We start from the raw sequence: 16,060 nt of genomic DNA on the forward strand, positions 1-16,060 counted from the left end.
CCCTGCTGTAGACAGATACTATTGGTTTTGCCGAATGCCATGATTTCCCTTAGCATATATTTTCTTTGTTCCTCCTGAAAGTCTTGTCCAAAAGGTCTCCTTGCCAATCTTGCCCCATGGGAATGAGTTTTATTTAGTCATACGTTCACCTTCTCTTGGGTCAGGAGTCCTGCCTGATTATATCCTATTCCCTGTGTTAATCCTAGCAGTATTTTACTAATGGTCATGGGAAGTATTCACATGTCCCTTATGACCATATTTAGTTTAAGTACCTTATTGATATAAAACCTCTTTCAAATTTTAACAAAACTTGAAACATTTTTGGAATTAATAAAGCAAATAAATTGAGGCTATCAAGATTCTACAGCGGAGCTATTGCTGGGGACATTACAGAAATAACCAAAAAAATCCCACCCAGGACACCTCATTATTTCCACCTCTCACTTCCCAAGAGGAAGAACACCTATTTCAATCCAAAAGCATTCTAACTACACAAGGAAAAAAAAAAATCTTAATTTAGCAATCGAGATTTGTAACCTAGGTTTGTCAAAGAATTTGCATTCAAACCAGCAAATACAGAATTTTTAGGAAATTTCATAATTTTAATTATACATTCCTTTCAAATCATACTGTGCTGGACAGGAAAGACACCGGAAGGAACAGAGAACAGAACTTTCTAAGAAAAAATATATGGTACTTTATGAAATCAAAATTCACACTACATTATTTCACATAATATAAATATATACATACACATGTACCCATACACACAATTTCCTCCAGGAAAGGGAAACATTTGTTGGAAATACTACTTCTACGCAAGTAACAATGACATGCAAATATACATATTTGGAAATAGGCTGAAATGCTTAAAAATTTTCTGGGGCACCTCTGCCGAATTACACGAGAAAAGAGGAAAAATGCAAGAAAAACGCAAGATAACATTAAATAATTAACGTAATGTATTAAATACGTTTCAATACTGAGATCAAGATTAAGTTTAATCTCTGTTGCTAGGCATTTCCTGTAAAAGCATAACAGCAATGTACTTGAAAAATAAATATCAAGTAAAAATTGTCTACTTCCTTCACTGTAATGTCAACATCGATCGCCTCTGTTGAATTTCTGTGGATTTATGTACCCAAATATAAACTTTCAAAATGGAGCCAGTCATAAATAAACCTCTTCCAAGGGAAAATTCATGTCAAAATAGATAGGAAATAAAGAATAGGACTTTTCACCCTGAAAAATAGCCATGCCACTGAAAGGAAACATTGACTGGGCATGCTAATTCATAAAGGAAAATATTTTGCGACAGTCCTCGGTCTGCCCAAGCCAAGGCCAGGCGCGCTACGCCGCTAACTACTTCGTACGTCACCGCTGCGCTACTCATAGAAAGCTCAGGTATTAGCGGATACAAATGATGCTATCAGCCAGGCACAAAAATACACGTTTCTGTGACGTGTGTGATCACAGCGACTACAAACAAAACAGGAATGCAACTGTGACGCTGGCTTTTTTTTTTTTTTTTTTCCTTCTTCTTTTCCCTCTTTTTTTGCTATTATCCAGGCAGAGCCCAAAAGCAGCGGACACTGAGCAAAACAACAGATACCGGAGCGTTTTGGGAGAGTTCAGTTCACCACGGAGGAAGCTAAGGCTCACGGTCTGTACGGAGGCTGCTTTGCATTTCGGCAGCCTTGCTCGGTGGAGCAGAAGTGCCGCGCCAACATCACGGCAAAGCCGCCCACGGCCGCCTCTCTATTCCTACTACTTAACTTTTTTGCTTTTGCAAGACTTCCCTGCAGATAGGGCCCCTCCACACCACGTGTGCCCATTTCTACATATCTATTAGATGTAACTACGGTGCCTTTCAGCTGCTTTTTTTTCTGTGCATCTTTACAATGAATGGCAACGCTGACCTTCCTCATATCCGTGTTAGTTGAAGGCCGTGGTAAATTTGGAGAGTTCAGGGATTCCCCCCACCCTTCTTCTACGTTTCTTAAGGAATATGAAAAGAAAAAAACCACCTGTGTATTTGCAGAACAAGGGCCTGGACCGATTAGAGGTGCAACTCCTGCACGCTTCGCTGAGAGCGGCACACGCATATCAAGAGCATAACGAGGGCTTCGGTATATACCGAACGTTTTCAGAAATACAGTACAAGAGTTTGCAAAGCACTAAAACGCTCGCCATTGCAGAAAGACAGCAGTTCCAGAGCGGGTCATCCGGAAGCCTTTATGGAAGAAAAACGTTTGGGGTACCCAATTCATAAAGCCGCCGTCTCCGTCGGCGGCACAGCTCTCCCGGAGACGGCAAACGCGCGGGAGCCCGCTCACCGCGGCGCGGAGACACCTCCAAAAGAGCTCGGTGTTTGACCCTCTCTCCGTCATCTATAAAAACACTTCCCCTGTTTAGCAAAACGCATCTTCCCCATGTCCGGTAACCCACCCCTCGGCAGAGCCCAATCAAGCTCCTTAAACATAGTCTGCATTTTAGGTTTTTAGATTTCGTTCTTCAGCTAAAAAGGTGTTACTCTTAAGGTTCAGAAACACTACACGAGCATGAACGGCTGTTAGGCAACAGAAAGCAGGTTTTATTTTAGGTAACGTTTCAAAGTTGTTATTCATCACTTTTTCAGGAGAAAAAGTTACTGTTTCCCATGTACGCCCATCAGCCTAAATTGCCTTTTTCACTACCACACTTGTCATTCTGGAGAAAGGTTATTTTATTGACTTCAGGCAAACACAGGCAAACCTCACGTTTGCTGGGAAAAACGACACAGATTTGATTTAATGATTCATGCTAGCATACTCGCAGTTGTGCAATATTTTTCCATCTTCAAAACCAACACGATATATTTTTCTAAAGTCCCAATCCCTCAAGTCGCATAGTAATTAAATTTACATTGTCTTCAATTTATTTGGAAATTAATCTCATTCCCACAGAGAAAAGAGGTTGTGCTTTTTGTGCTTTACCTCCCACTCAGCTTTATACATCTTACTGCCTTGTGCAATTCTCTCTGCCTCCGCCAAATCAAAAATTCCTGAAAAATGCACCCCAAAATGTACTTTTTAAAAGACAGATTCTGTGATGTTCCAGGTCATCCTGTGTTTTCCCCAAAGCCAACAGAACATTTCCAAGAATAAAATTAGCACGATGATAAAGCAAATGTCAACAGTTTGCCTTTCTACATATTACGAAAAGAAAGCACGACCCTCCTGGATCCTTTGAGACGTTGATTCCCTTCCACCTCGGGAAACAAACGGAGAGAGTCGGATCACGGAAGCAAATACATGACAATGAGATATACAGACTGATACACCGACTATACACAACATGGCCTTCTAGACACATACAAATATATCTCTGAAATTAAATTCCTCTAGGTGACAACAAAAAGCATGCAAAGACCAGTTTCCATGAGCCTGCTGGGGTAATCTGGATTAATCTGCAGCCAAAACCATTCTGATACTAAATCAATGAACAACTAAGATATTTAAAATGATACTTGGATTATAACCGATATACCTAACTCTGGGAAATGTGCTCACAGTATTAAAACAAACAGAAAATAAACCCAAACGTACGTAAGCTCACCAGAGCTAAGCCCTTCTCAGCAGCAGGGTCCCCTACCAAGCCACTCCAATTCTCCGTCTTTAAACATCCTCACAGACAAGCAGGTGAGACACAGGTTAGATAAATGGATAGTAAGGTGGACCAAAACCTTTTTGTTGTTGTTTGTTTTTTTCAGTTGTAAATCTAAATGCAACAAACACTAGCTATTGGAAACCAAAAAGAAATCAATGTAGAAACGTCTTCTGCAAAGCCCAAACTGCAGTAGCAAGAGCATGGCTTGAAGACCGCAACATCAGAAAGATCTGATTTGATTTCATTTTAAGCAGCAATTCTTTTTTTCTTTCTGCTGGGCAAACATCAAACCGAAAGTAATTCCAAGTAAAACATCTACGTTGAATTGTCTTAGAAACAAAACGGTTCTGCAAAACCCGAGAGCAACCACAGCAGAACGCAGTAAACGCCTATTTAAAAAAGGCATAGTTCTTTGGAGGACCGTGCGCGACCAAACCCATGCCAGAGCTTTAGCAGCGTACAGTTCCCAGGATGGTTAACGTTCACCTTTCTGAGCTCACTGCCCGGAGGAAGACCATTCAACTAGACTGCACTTCAATCTATTCAAGTTTATAAAATTTAGGATTTGGATTTTAACCAACTGGGAGTTGAAAAACCTGCCACTCTACTCCTAACACTAAAACTGGCCCCATGGCTCACTTTCCTTAGATGAACCTCAAGTTCCTATCCTCGAAATTGGATTGTCCTCCTTCATAAAATGTTTTGATAACTAATGGAGAACATAGATGTGATGTGACACTGCGTGGCACGCGCATATGCATATTTAAAATAACAACATACACGAGGCAGGAACAACAAATGGCAACTTTACATTAATGCACAAGTATTAAGCTAGTTTTCAGCTAGGCTGACGCCTCAGAAGACGTTTCCAGCATTTAGAAGAAAAGCCAAACGCTAATCGCTATCCTGGAGGTTACAGTGGGGCTGCGGGATTAGTCATCTTTGGAAACCAGTTGTGGTTGTTCTTATTTTCCTCTCCCACTGCTTTTTCTGATCTGTGGCTGATACAGTGGGAGCATTCGCAATGTTTTCTCACAAATTCAGCTTACAAACACAAAAGAACAAAAACACTTAAGAATAGCTCACAGCTCTCAACTCCTACATCCTGCTGTACAGCAGGGATCCAAAGCCTCCTTATGCGGCTTAAATCAATCCTTTAGAGGATTAGGATGAAAAAGCTAACTATTCTCCCCTTTTCCCCCCTACCTCCGCATTTCTTGGTCAAATACATTGTGGTTAGAAATGGAGATACCAAACTGTAAGAAAAAAATGCTGGTTCTTGTAACCTGATGTTCTAGTTAGAAGCTGGGAACAGCGAAAGCGCATAAGGAACAATTCTTAACATGACTTACTAATTCTGCAAACCTGGAGTGGTTTGGATAATTCAGATAAGTATGAATGAACCTGGATGCCAGTCCCCAAATCTTTACGATACACTTCACTTAAGCAAAATGGCAATGTTTCACCCGTTCTGCTCTGGCCGCCAGGTCACCAGGCGGCCTCCTCGGCCTCTCCCAGGGATCCGGGGCAGCTCGGTGGAAAGCGGAGCCTGGGGTCAGTGCCTCTGCCACAACGCGCTCACGGAGCCTCGCTGCCAGAGAAGTCCAAATTGAATGTGAAATCTGGACAGCTGAAAGACCACCCAGAGCTCCCCTGGGAGAAGAACCACGAGGATGCGAGTGTGACAGAGCATTGGAACAGCTTGCCCAGAGAGGTGGTGGAGTCTCCTTCCCTGGAGATATTCAAAACCCGTCTGGATGTGATCCTGGGCAATATGCTCCAGGTGACCCTGCTTGAACAGGGAGGTTGGACTAGATGATCTCCAGAGGTCCCATCCAACCTAAACGATTCTGTGATTCTGTGATGTAATTTCTAATCGTTTATTGGGTCAATCAAATATTAAACACCGAAGATGATGAAAAGAACGGACTTTTCTACACTGGTGCTGTTTGGAGCTGTGATTAATTAGGAAAATGAAAATGCTCAGCTACTGTCACTAATCGATCCATTCTGCTGCTCCTGTGTAGCACCTATCATGACATCTGCTTTGAAAAAATCTGGACTTACTGAAAAAAACATTGCACTTTACTATAAGGTCTATCTTCTGGACTTACACAGATAATATCACTTTCAAACCAGCATGCCATTAAGTATCCTGAAGATAGTCAGTACCTGCAGAGCAACCAGGTGTCCTTGCACAACCAACCCCAAACAAGCAAACTACTCCGCCACACATCTCACCCCACAAAAACCCATTAACCGAACTGCATTGCAAAGGAAGCCACCTATGACGTTAACAGTACCTGGCATCAACGTTGTCAGGTTGTTTTTTGAAGCTGTGATATTCATTGTTGAGCCTATTGTTTAAAAATTACTACTGCACTAAGACTTGAAGCATTTTATGGAGTGGGATACTCTGAATGCAACCTGAAAAACCAATGGCTTGTCTCCTTCCTGAACAACATAAAACTCAGAGGAGAGCCGTTCTTGAAAGTCTTTTGCTAGCATTCATTCATCACCACGCTTTGAATCCTTTAATCACCTCCTCTGTCTCCAAGAAGCAACTACATTTTCTGGCAAGTTATTTGCCCCTCTTTGATCCAGGGTCCTCATGAATCATTTGCTTCTCAAGTTTGTGAAGTTTTTTGAAATATTTCAGCACTATCCAATATATTTCAGCCACTATCCAATGACAGGTAGATACCCAAATCTCGCTCCCAGCGCCCACATGCACGAGTAAACATTTAGTTATCAATTTTGCTAGATGTAGGGACTCTATACTATTTAAAAGTAAAAATACATATATGTTTTGATACTTAACCTTAGGCATTCTAGTTGCAACATGCTAACCACAATTATTAATGTATATTCTAGTGGCAGCCAGTACTTTCCACTAGCTTCACCAGAACATAGTAAGACTGGGAATCACAGCTATAACCTGTCAGTGTGCAACCTGTTGTGAAGAGGAATCCTGCAAAAGCCACACTGTAGCTTTGCTGAGAATCTGTGCTTTAATGTAATGAATTGTAAGATGTTTTGAATCAGTAGCATATGTTTGTTATTTTCTAAGTGAACATTTTTCTATATTTAGGCAATAATTACACAGTTTACTAGCCAAAGTTCATACAACGCTGTCTGGGAAACTAAAACAGATAAAAGTGCATCATCTAGGTGGACAAGATGAAGAATATCTACATTGCACTCTACACTTCCTGTTACACTGACATATCAGAGCCGAATTTCTAAATGCAATACTTACATAAGGTTTTTGGTCTCTAAGCAGAAGAGTAGCTCATATGATCATAAATCTTTTCTGATTTCAAAAATCTATTAAACTACATTCAGTCTCACATTCATTTTATTAGCATTCTCCCAAACTCAGCCAAGCTTTAGAACATTTCTCTTTACTCTCAAAACAATAGCTTATTTATATATTTATAGAAGAATAAGAACCCCCCCCCCAATCCTGATTAATTGCCAGACATTACGTATGAACATAACCTCCCCACTCTCTGAACAAACTGCTTCAATGGAAACGTGTGAAAGTAGTTTTGTTCCAGTTTCATCTCATGGGAATGCAGGCTCATAAGCATTCAATTAAAAACAATTTTGTCTGATCAGTATGTGTTGTAGCTTCACATGCTAAGGTGGCAGAATGCATCTAGATCATGTCTGTGACAATTTTGTTTTTTTTTTTTTTTTTTTTAAACCAGGGTGGGAGGAATAAAGACTATTATATAGAGCGAGCATAGCTCTCACAATTTCTTCCCTTTCCATTTATTTTATCCTGCAGAAGAACGGAGCGTTTTGACAGCCTGTGCTGCTTTGCTCTATTTGGGTTGGATCACCTGGGGAATAGTGCCTGAGAAGACAATATCTGTATTAATAGGAAAATTCTAACCCCAAACGTCTTTTAAAGAAACCCGTAAGGCAAACAAAACAACAAAAATGCTCCGTGGCAATCTGCCCGTAATGCAGATTTTTAAAGCCAAAATGAGCCACTTGGATCAGCCAGTTTGACACAAGCTGTAGGAATTCCCTCAGCTACTTCCTCCTGCAAGTCCAAAAGCTGGGTCTGGGCTTGGACGTATCTTTTAGGAAAATACGCAATCTCAACTTAAAAATTCCAGTCTTGAGAAATCCAGAACCTTGTTAAACTATTCCAATGATTAATCATCCACCGTGTCAAAAACAGGAACTAGTCTGTATTGGTTTTACTTCAATTTTCACCTACTGGAACGCATTACAGAATCACAGAACAGTTGAGGTTGGAAGGGACCTCTGGAGATCATCTAGTCCAACCTCCCTGCTCAAGCAGGGTCACCTAGAGCATATTTCCCAGGATCGCGTCCAGGTGGGTTTTGAATATCTCCAGGGAAGGAGACTTCACTACCTCTCTGGGCAACCTCTTCCAGGGCTCTGTTACCCTCACAGTCAAGAAGTTTTTCCTCATGTTCAGATGGAAATTCCTGTGTTTCAGTTTGTGCCTGTTGCCTCTTGTCCTGTTGCTGGGCACCATGGAGAAGAGACTGGCCCCATCCTCCTGACACCCTCCCTTCAGATACTTGTACACATTGATGAGATCGCCTCTCAGTCTTCTCTTCTCCAGGCTGAACAGGCCCAGCTCCCTCAGCCTTTCTTCAGGGTAGAAATGCTCCAGTCCCCTAATCATCTTTGTAGCCCTCCGCTGGACTTGCTCCGGGAGTTCCAGGTCTCTCTTGTACTGGGGAGCCCAGAACTGGACACAGTACTCAAGGGGAGGCCCCACTCACGATGTGGCTGAGGAGAGGGGCAGGATCACCTCCCTCCACCTGCTGGCAACACTCTGCCTAATGCATCCCCAGATCCCATTGGCCTTCTTGGCCACAAGGGCACACTGCTGGCTCAGGGTCACCTTCTTATCCACCAGGACTCCCAGGGCCTTCGCTGCAGAACTGCTTTCCAGCAGGTCAACCCCCAGCCTGTACAGCAGTACAGGGTTATTCCTGCCTAGGTGCAGGACCCTGCACTTGCCTTTGTTGAACTTCAGGAGGTTCCTCTCCGCCCACCTCTCCAGCCTGTCCAGGTCCCTCTGAACGGCAGCACAGCCCTCTGGTGTGTCAGCCACTCCCCCCAGTTTAGCATCATCAGCAAACTTGCTGACAGTGCACTCGGTCCCTACATCCAGGTCACTGATGAATACATTGAACAAGACTGACTCCTGAGGGACACCGCTAGCTACAGGCCTCCAACTAGACTCTGCACCACTGACTGCAACCCTCTGAGCTCGGCCATCCAGCCAGTTCTCAATCCACCTCACCGTCCACTCATCCAACCCACACTTCCTGAGTTTACCTACGAGGATGTGATGGGAGACAGTGTCAAAAGCCTCGCATACCCTTTTGCATGTTGAACTCAAGGGCCCCTTGCTAGAGAGTTGCTTTACCTGCAGCTTCCTGAAACATTTCAGAGTAAATTCCTAGGACTGCCCAGGACTACTTCCAAGTCTTTTCAAAGTAAATGCTATCTAGATGTCTCACCCCTGAAGCATGACCTACATGTCTGTCGGGCTCTGTGAAAACACACCTTGCTCGCTTGCATCATGCTTAGATTGCTACTTTTTGATATCAGCAAGGCTTCCTCTTCATTGCTCACTGCTTCTCCCAAAACTATTCTTGATACATATTTTAACTAGGGTAAGAGCTAAGAATCAGTCCCTAAGGGTTTCCACTAGACGTATCCCCCCGCCACAGCCGACGATCATCCAGTTAAGCTGTATTTTGAGACCTCCAAGCTAGATAAATTTCACCCACTGAATACCCACAGCATTGATTTCTATATCTCACTGGTTTCTTGATCAATATGCTATGCAGTACAAAGACAAATAATTCGTAATAGAATTACTTATAAACAATTCCTCTCTGCCAAGTCACTCAACACTGAGCGTAAAGCGATCCTCCCTTAATTAAGAAAAACCCTTTTACAAAATTACCAACAGCTGACTAAAAATTACAAACAAAAAGCAATAAAACATTAAGCTGTAGTAATTTAACAGGCTTCTGACAATTTTTTTCCCCCTCAAATCAAAATAATCAAAAGAGCTGGATTTCAAGGAAACATGGGTACACACTACGGCCAACGAAAAAGCCTCATCTCCTGACCTGTGACGCAAGGTCAGGATGTGAGCCCACACAAAACCTCTCGAAAGAAAGCTCAGGGAAAACAGTTTGCATATAAAATTACAGTCTGCTCTACAGAAATCCCAGCCCACTGCTATTAGCCAACAAGCCCGCATCCTCAAGGAGATATCGATGCAGCTTAACTGTCTCTCTTTTCCTTTGTCCATTTTCGCTTACCATTACTTTTATTTACTTAATTAACTAAACTCTGCCAGCAGTTCCACAGTTTACCTACAACAGAAATTTAAAATGCACAAACCATAAGCACTGAAATCAAAGAATGTCACAGCAGCCAGTGTCACATTTTGTATAGAAAAGACAAAGTAAAATACTGGATATTAATCTCTTTAGGAAAAAGAGACCGTTTTCGAGTCTCTAGGTGAAACACCAGCTATTTGAGCAACTAAAACCTGAAGTCTGTGTGCCGGTGACCACGTTAAGAATTGCAGCAACCCCTAAGTAAGGCTCAACGTGGAGGTGTAAACAGCATACGGGACTTGGTTCATCTCTCTGCTTCAGACCAGTCTCCTCCTGTGTATCCCACAGACTTTCTTATCGCATAATAGGCATCCACATGATTCAAGCCACTTACTGCATTGCAGCACACACAAAAGCGACGCCTTAAAAAAAAAAAAATGTTGACTTTCAGTTTTCTGTATAAAAAAGATCTGTTAATTGTCCCAAGAATGCAGGATCTCCAACTTCTACATTAGGAGGTGGATGAATAACAACATATGTTTCGATCAAATGAAAAATTTCCCAACCAACCTGTAATTATACACTGTGATAATGCAATGATATTGTAATTCCTGAACTGGTACCAATTTTGTTCTCCTCAGCCTTCTGGTTTGGCACGATGCAGAGGAGAGCACGCTGAACACTGCTCGCAGTATTGCGGGGAGCACCCAAAGGAAACAGCTCTGTGGCAGCCCACCCAGGTGCCAGACTCTTTCGTCAGATGCCAGTTTTAGAGATAAGGCACAGAACCTTACTCAAACATCTTACAGAGAGCAAAAACACACCCCAAAACAAAAACACCACCACTTATAGCGGTATTTGCCAAAAAGGAATATCAAGTTATTTTATTTTAGGGAGATACTTAAATCTATCATGATTTTTAGAGCTTTGCATTGGAGAAATATCAATTTTGGGGTGGAAAAAAATTCAATTTTTAACTGTTACTTACCATTCCAGAAATAGTTTTGTTCTGTGATATATGAAGCTATTTTTCTACTGTAAGAGGCTCAGACATTTTCCCTATTCTACTTTTAATCTGATGGCGTAAGTAGGGTTATTCATAAAATGTGAAAAAAGGGCAAATCAGGCATAGGAACTCAAAGACTTTAAAGCCTTTTAGATAAGGTCCAACTACTACATCACCAATTATTTTGTTTCTCTAATAGATGTTTATTGAATTATCTACCAACGAAGCAAGGATTTCAACAGCTCCTGTTATCTGGGGAGCCTGGATTTTCATCTTCAAAAGTGGTTCAGCCATGGAGTAAACAGGACATAGGCACTTAAGGCATGATTTTCCTACAGAAGGCAGATTTTGTCACCTTTGGAAATCATCTCAAACGTTCTCTTTAGTCTGCCTAGATCCACTTATTATAACATTTTTGTTTGCATGCATAACTTTGGATGAAAGTCTGCTTACCCCGACTCTGTTCCATTCTGCAGGCTTGTTTGCAAAAACAGCCAGGTTTACCAAAGGTCTGATAAAAAATAGAGACCTTTCCATTTAAATATGTCCATTAAAGTCAAAATAATATTGCCCATCTTGTTGATTTCTGTCAGTCCTCTTACAGCAGAACACAGCTCAATTCTGTGTTTATATGTTGTCCCCCATACTAGAGGGTTATATTATAACACGGCCGATACTGGAAGTTTTATGAGAACGCTAAAGTGACATGAACCCAAACTGACACAAACCACACGTGGTCCTTTGCTAGACAGTTTTCCAAAAAAACAACCAACCAAAAAATCCAGCTTCACCTTAATATTTTGAGTTACAAAACAGTAATGCTATAGGAAGCAACTGATTACAGTTAATTAAAAATATCCATTTTGCTTTTTTCCCCTCAAGAAAGCTTTGATTCTCCTAAACAATGAACGCTTCTGAAGTATCAGCTCCCACAGGTTACGCTCCAGAAGAAGTAAGGATCAGTATTTGCTACTTCCTACTTAAAATATCACGGATGGAAAGTATCAGAAGTGGTACAAATTATTTTCAAAAGTAACATGTAACCTTGAGCACTTTAACAGGCAATGAAAAAGGATCAGGTCTCAGGAGGCTGAGGGATATCTTGAAGACAACATCTCGGTACCTCTATTTTCCAGGCTAAGCTATTACCTACTTAAGGCTGATGTACTGACAATCTATTTCACTTGTGCTAACTTCGGGCGAGACTTATATTAACTGCTTAAAAACTGAACGCAAAAAAATGCTCACAACGCTGCAGAGAATCAAAGAAAAAGGAGAATTCACCCCAGACGAAAACCGTTCTAAACCAATCCTAAGTAACTGGTGTGCTTCTCCATTCATAAATCCACGCAACATTCACTTAATGTTCAACGATAAACATCTCTGCTTTGTATTTCTCCCCACCTTCCCTCGGGCGACTTCAGCCAAAGAAAATGAGAATGAGTCAGACTCGAAAATATTTTAGCTGTTTTTGCTGACAACGCTTGGATACCTTTCCTGCCCGTGCACAAGGCTGGCCCAGTAATCCGTACCCCAACACAGGACGTTAGTAAGTAATAAGAGATGTGCAGAATGGGTGATCAGCACAGCTATGACATCACGTTCCTTCGCCTTTCTTCTTGGGGCAAAAAGCATAATTCAAATGAACCCATGTAACGTTTGTTCTACTACTTCATGAACACGTTTACTCAATTTACCAGGCTCAGCAAAACCATATTTCCTGCTTTCGCACAGCCAATGTCAAGCTGGCTATGAAAATAAAACTGTCCTTAATTTGTTCAGCATCCCAAAACAAATCATTGCGTGTTAGCTGCCTTTTGCTAGTCCATGAACTGAGCCCGTTTCCTTCTCAGAAATGATTTCCTACGATTGACTGGAACCCAAACAGGTTTAAAACAGGAAAGGGTCACAAGCGGGCATTAAAGCGTCACCCGATGAATGCGCAATTCCACAGGAAACCATCACGGTAAGGGTGGGAAAAATATATTTCACGTCACGTGGCCGAGCTCCTACAACAATCAATAAACAGCGGAGCCACAGCAGCGTTATTGGGCGGCAGCAGTGACAGACTGCAAGCCCAGCCATTCGCCTTCCCCTCTCCTCCTTTTTTTCTTTAATCGATTCACTTCAGCCAGCGTTAGTTGTTCGGTGTGTGTGGCCTCAGGTGGGTCTGTAGATTTAACAGGTCACCGCTATCTTACACGAATCAAAGGTGCTCAGCGCTGCTCAGCCACCAGCATAAATATACTTGTAGAAATGCTTTAATGGACAAAGGTGGTCATTAACCACTACTTTTTGGCAAGTACCATCATTCCAAAGCTTTCTCGATCTTCCTCTTTCCTCTTTGTTTTACTTTAACATCTGAGAAAAAACTTCTTCACTGTGAGGGTGACAGAGCATTGGAACAGGTTGCCCAGAGAGGTGGTGGAGTCTCCTTCCCTGGAGATATTCAAAACCCGTCTGGATGTGATCCTGGGCAATATGCTCCAGGTGACCCTGCTTGAACAGGGAGGTTGGACTAGATGATCTCCAGAGGTCCCATCCAACCTAAATGATTCTGTGATCTTTTTTTCCTCTTTTTTTTTCCTCCCAAACCATTTCAAGTCACAACTGTTCATGCATGCGTTTATACGCAACAGGTACAAACATACTAATAAAACAACAAGATCTGTGGGACCTCTAAAGAGGGGAGTAGGATTCAGGAGAACCGAGACAGCACAAGAGACCGGCCTGCTGACCGCTGCTCAGGACAGCGGCTCCTACTCTTTCCCGGGAGTCCTGCAGAGAGGCCTGCGACGGGAGCGTCGTCGCTCGAAAACCGTCGTAATTAAATCGCGCTCTGCTTTCAGGGGAGAAACGCTAGGCACATGTTACTAGGCGCGCTGCTCATGGCGTGAAATAGCGCTGCAGTTAATACAGGATGGAAATACAGGTTCACACGCAAAAACCACCTTCCCCTCCCTCCCGCCAGCTCCATTTATGCCACCGTATTCGATTCTGATTACAGACTTACGCAGGTAAAGTTTGCTGAGCACACGAACCGGAAGGCGTTTCACTTCTCTCATCATATATTACCAGAACAAAACAAAATCAGCTACTAAAAACTGCTACCTGCATGTTTTCCTGTACAGCAATTTTCATTTCAAATACCTCGCATGTAATAACCTTCTTTTATCTCATAAAAGCACAGCTTTTAATGAAAACCAGAGATTTTACAATCTCCCAGGCTGAAATATTTTAATATAGCTCAAGTGATGCACAACTCACATTTCAGAGAGTAATAGCAATAAATTATGTCCCCATCTGTGCAAAAAAATTCTTACTACGTACTACACTTAGCCAGCAAAGCTATTCTTCTCACTATTTTCACTTTTTCTTAATTGTAAAGCTGTTTAAAATTCTAAGTTGCTGACATAGATTTGTATTTATTTTAAACAGTATTAATTTTGCAGGGAAGATGCTGTGCAAATTGTGCTAATAATAAAAAATTAAATTTCTGCAGCTTTCCCCGCCTCCCCACAAAGAGTAATTCAAAAATGCAACTACAAAAGTCAGTCATCACTTAGCGTTAGCATTTGAAAAAAGAGCACTGCAAGGTCTTTCTATTCCTTACATGTTTTTACAGTATGCTGGCAAAACCACATTGCGTGTATGCTCAGTGCCTTCTGCTACCTAGATGTCCGTCAAATCCAGCAAACTAATCTAGAGCGATTAGTGGGGATTCTGCAAATGTCCTTGTTGCACGGGGTATAGCAAGGATTTGCAGAAACAGGTAGGAAATACTCCTCTAGTGACCAAGAGTTGCTTTTTCCAGCAGTTCCTTGCCACCACGTGTACGAGACGCAGGTCAAACCACTCATACTAGTGGTTTCACCTTCAGTCTTTCTGAAGGACGCAATACCCATGCAGTAGCGTACAGTTTCCCATGGACGATTTTGCCAACTGACGTTGCAGCATTTCCAGAGAGAGTTACCAAATCTATACATAAACAAGCTGGAATAATTAAACCCTTTCTTTTATGTTTTCAGGATATCATTCCTACACGTATAACAGTCCATCTTAAATGCGATTTCTGTGTCAATTGCCGTCTTTATTATTATCATTCATTTTAAAGTAACGTCTTTGAAATTTTAAGGTTCTGCTTGCTTTAATGCTGTATCCCTGCTCCAAATTAATCTGCAGAATGCCGCTGGGACAGCTAGATTTTCAGCTCCTGTTGAGATCCTGCAGTGTAACTCTCCATCATTATGCACCACTATAAAATTCCTTTTGTACAGAAAGAGCTCTCATCCAGCTTGCATGCCACATTTTCTTCCCCTGACAATCAAGCTGGTTTTACTTATGTTTACTGTGTGGTCTGTTGCTATTGTATGCTGGCTTAGCTGGGAAGCTACATTTCCACTCTGGATGCTTTCCATCTTCTGGTCAATTTTGTCATGCAATTTTTTTCCTTGTTTGCCTAAAACTTGTAGCATCTTTGTTAATACATGAAATTATCCAAAGCATCAACAGTGAAATAACTCAACTTGCATTTTTACTTAAGAGAAAATGTCTTAGAGAAAACGTTTGGGTATTACAAGTCAAATTTATTTTTAAATCCCTGCTATTTTACAATTCCTGCACGGCATCTATAATTCTGCATCAGGAACAAAGATTTTAGAGTGCCATTTTGCGCTGATGGAGTCTCACTATTGTTCTGTATAATCAGAACCGACAAGGCATATCGAAAAAAGGCAGTTCTCTAATTTATCATCTAGTGCCATCCATGACAATTTGCTGAATTTGAGGGAAAAGTTTTATCATTCCCATGCTTGAAAAGTGACATACACGCTGCGTTACTGAAACAACGGGTGTCAGGGAAGTATTAGAAGCTGACACATAAGGCAACTTATATCTCTGCACCAATTCCAAATAGGCGGCAGAAGCGTATGGAAGCTTTGTGAACCGTAGCTCACAGCTCTTATGTCACAGCTTTGCGAAAGGACGAACACATTTTCATCCTGACACAGAAAGCATTTCAAACTTCCAAAGGCCACGCGTTAACTCCAGA

The 16,060-nt window shown here is 41.7% G+C and overlaps 1 protein-coding gene across 5 annotated transcripts in view; it reads right to left on the bottom strand.

Annotated features, from left to right (window-relative positions):
* LOC104138494 (dymeclin) overlaps positions 1-16,060 on the bottom strand; it is a 231,246-nt gene that overhangs the window by 79,089 nt on the left and 136,097 nt on the right. The gene's annotated exons all lie outside the window — the stretch shown is intronic.

This window comes from Struthio camelus, chromosome W (genome assembly GCF_040807025.1).
Source record: "Struthio camelus isolate bStrCam1 chromosome W, bStrCam1.hap1, whole genome shotgun sequence".
NCBI lineage: Eukaryota > Metazoa > Chordata > Aves > Struthioniformes > Struthionidae > Struthio > Struthio camelus.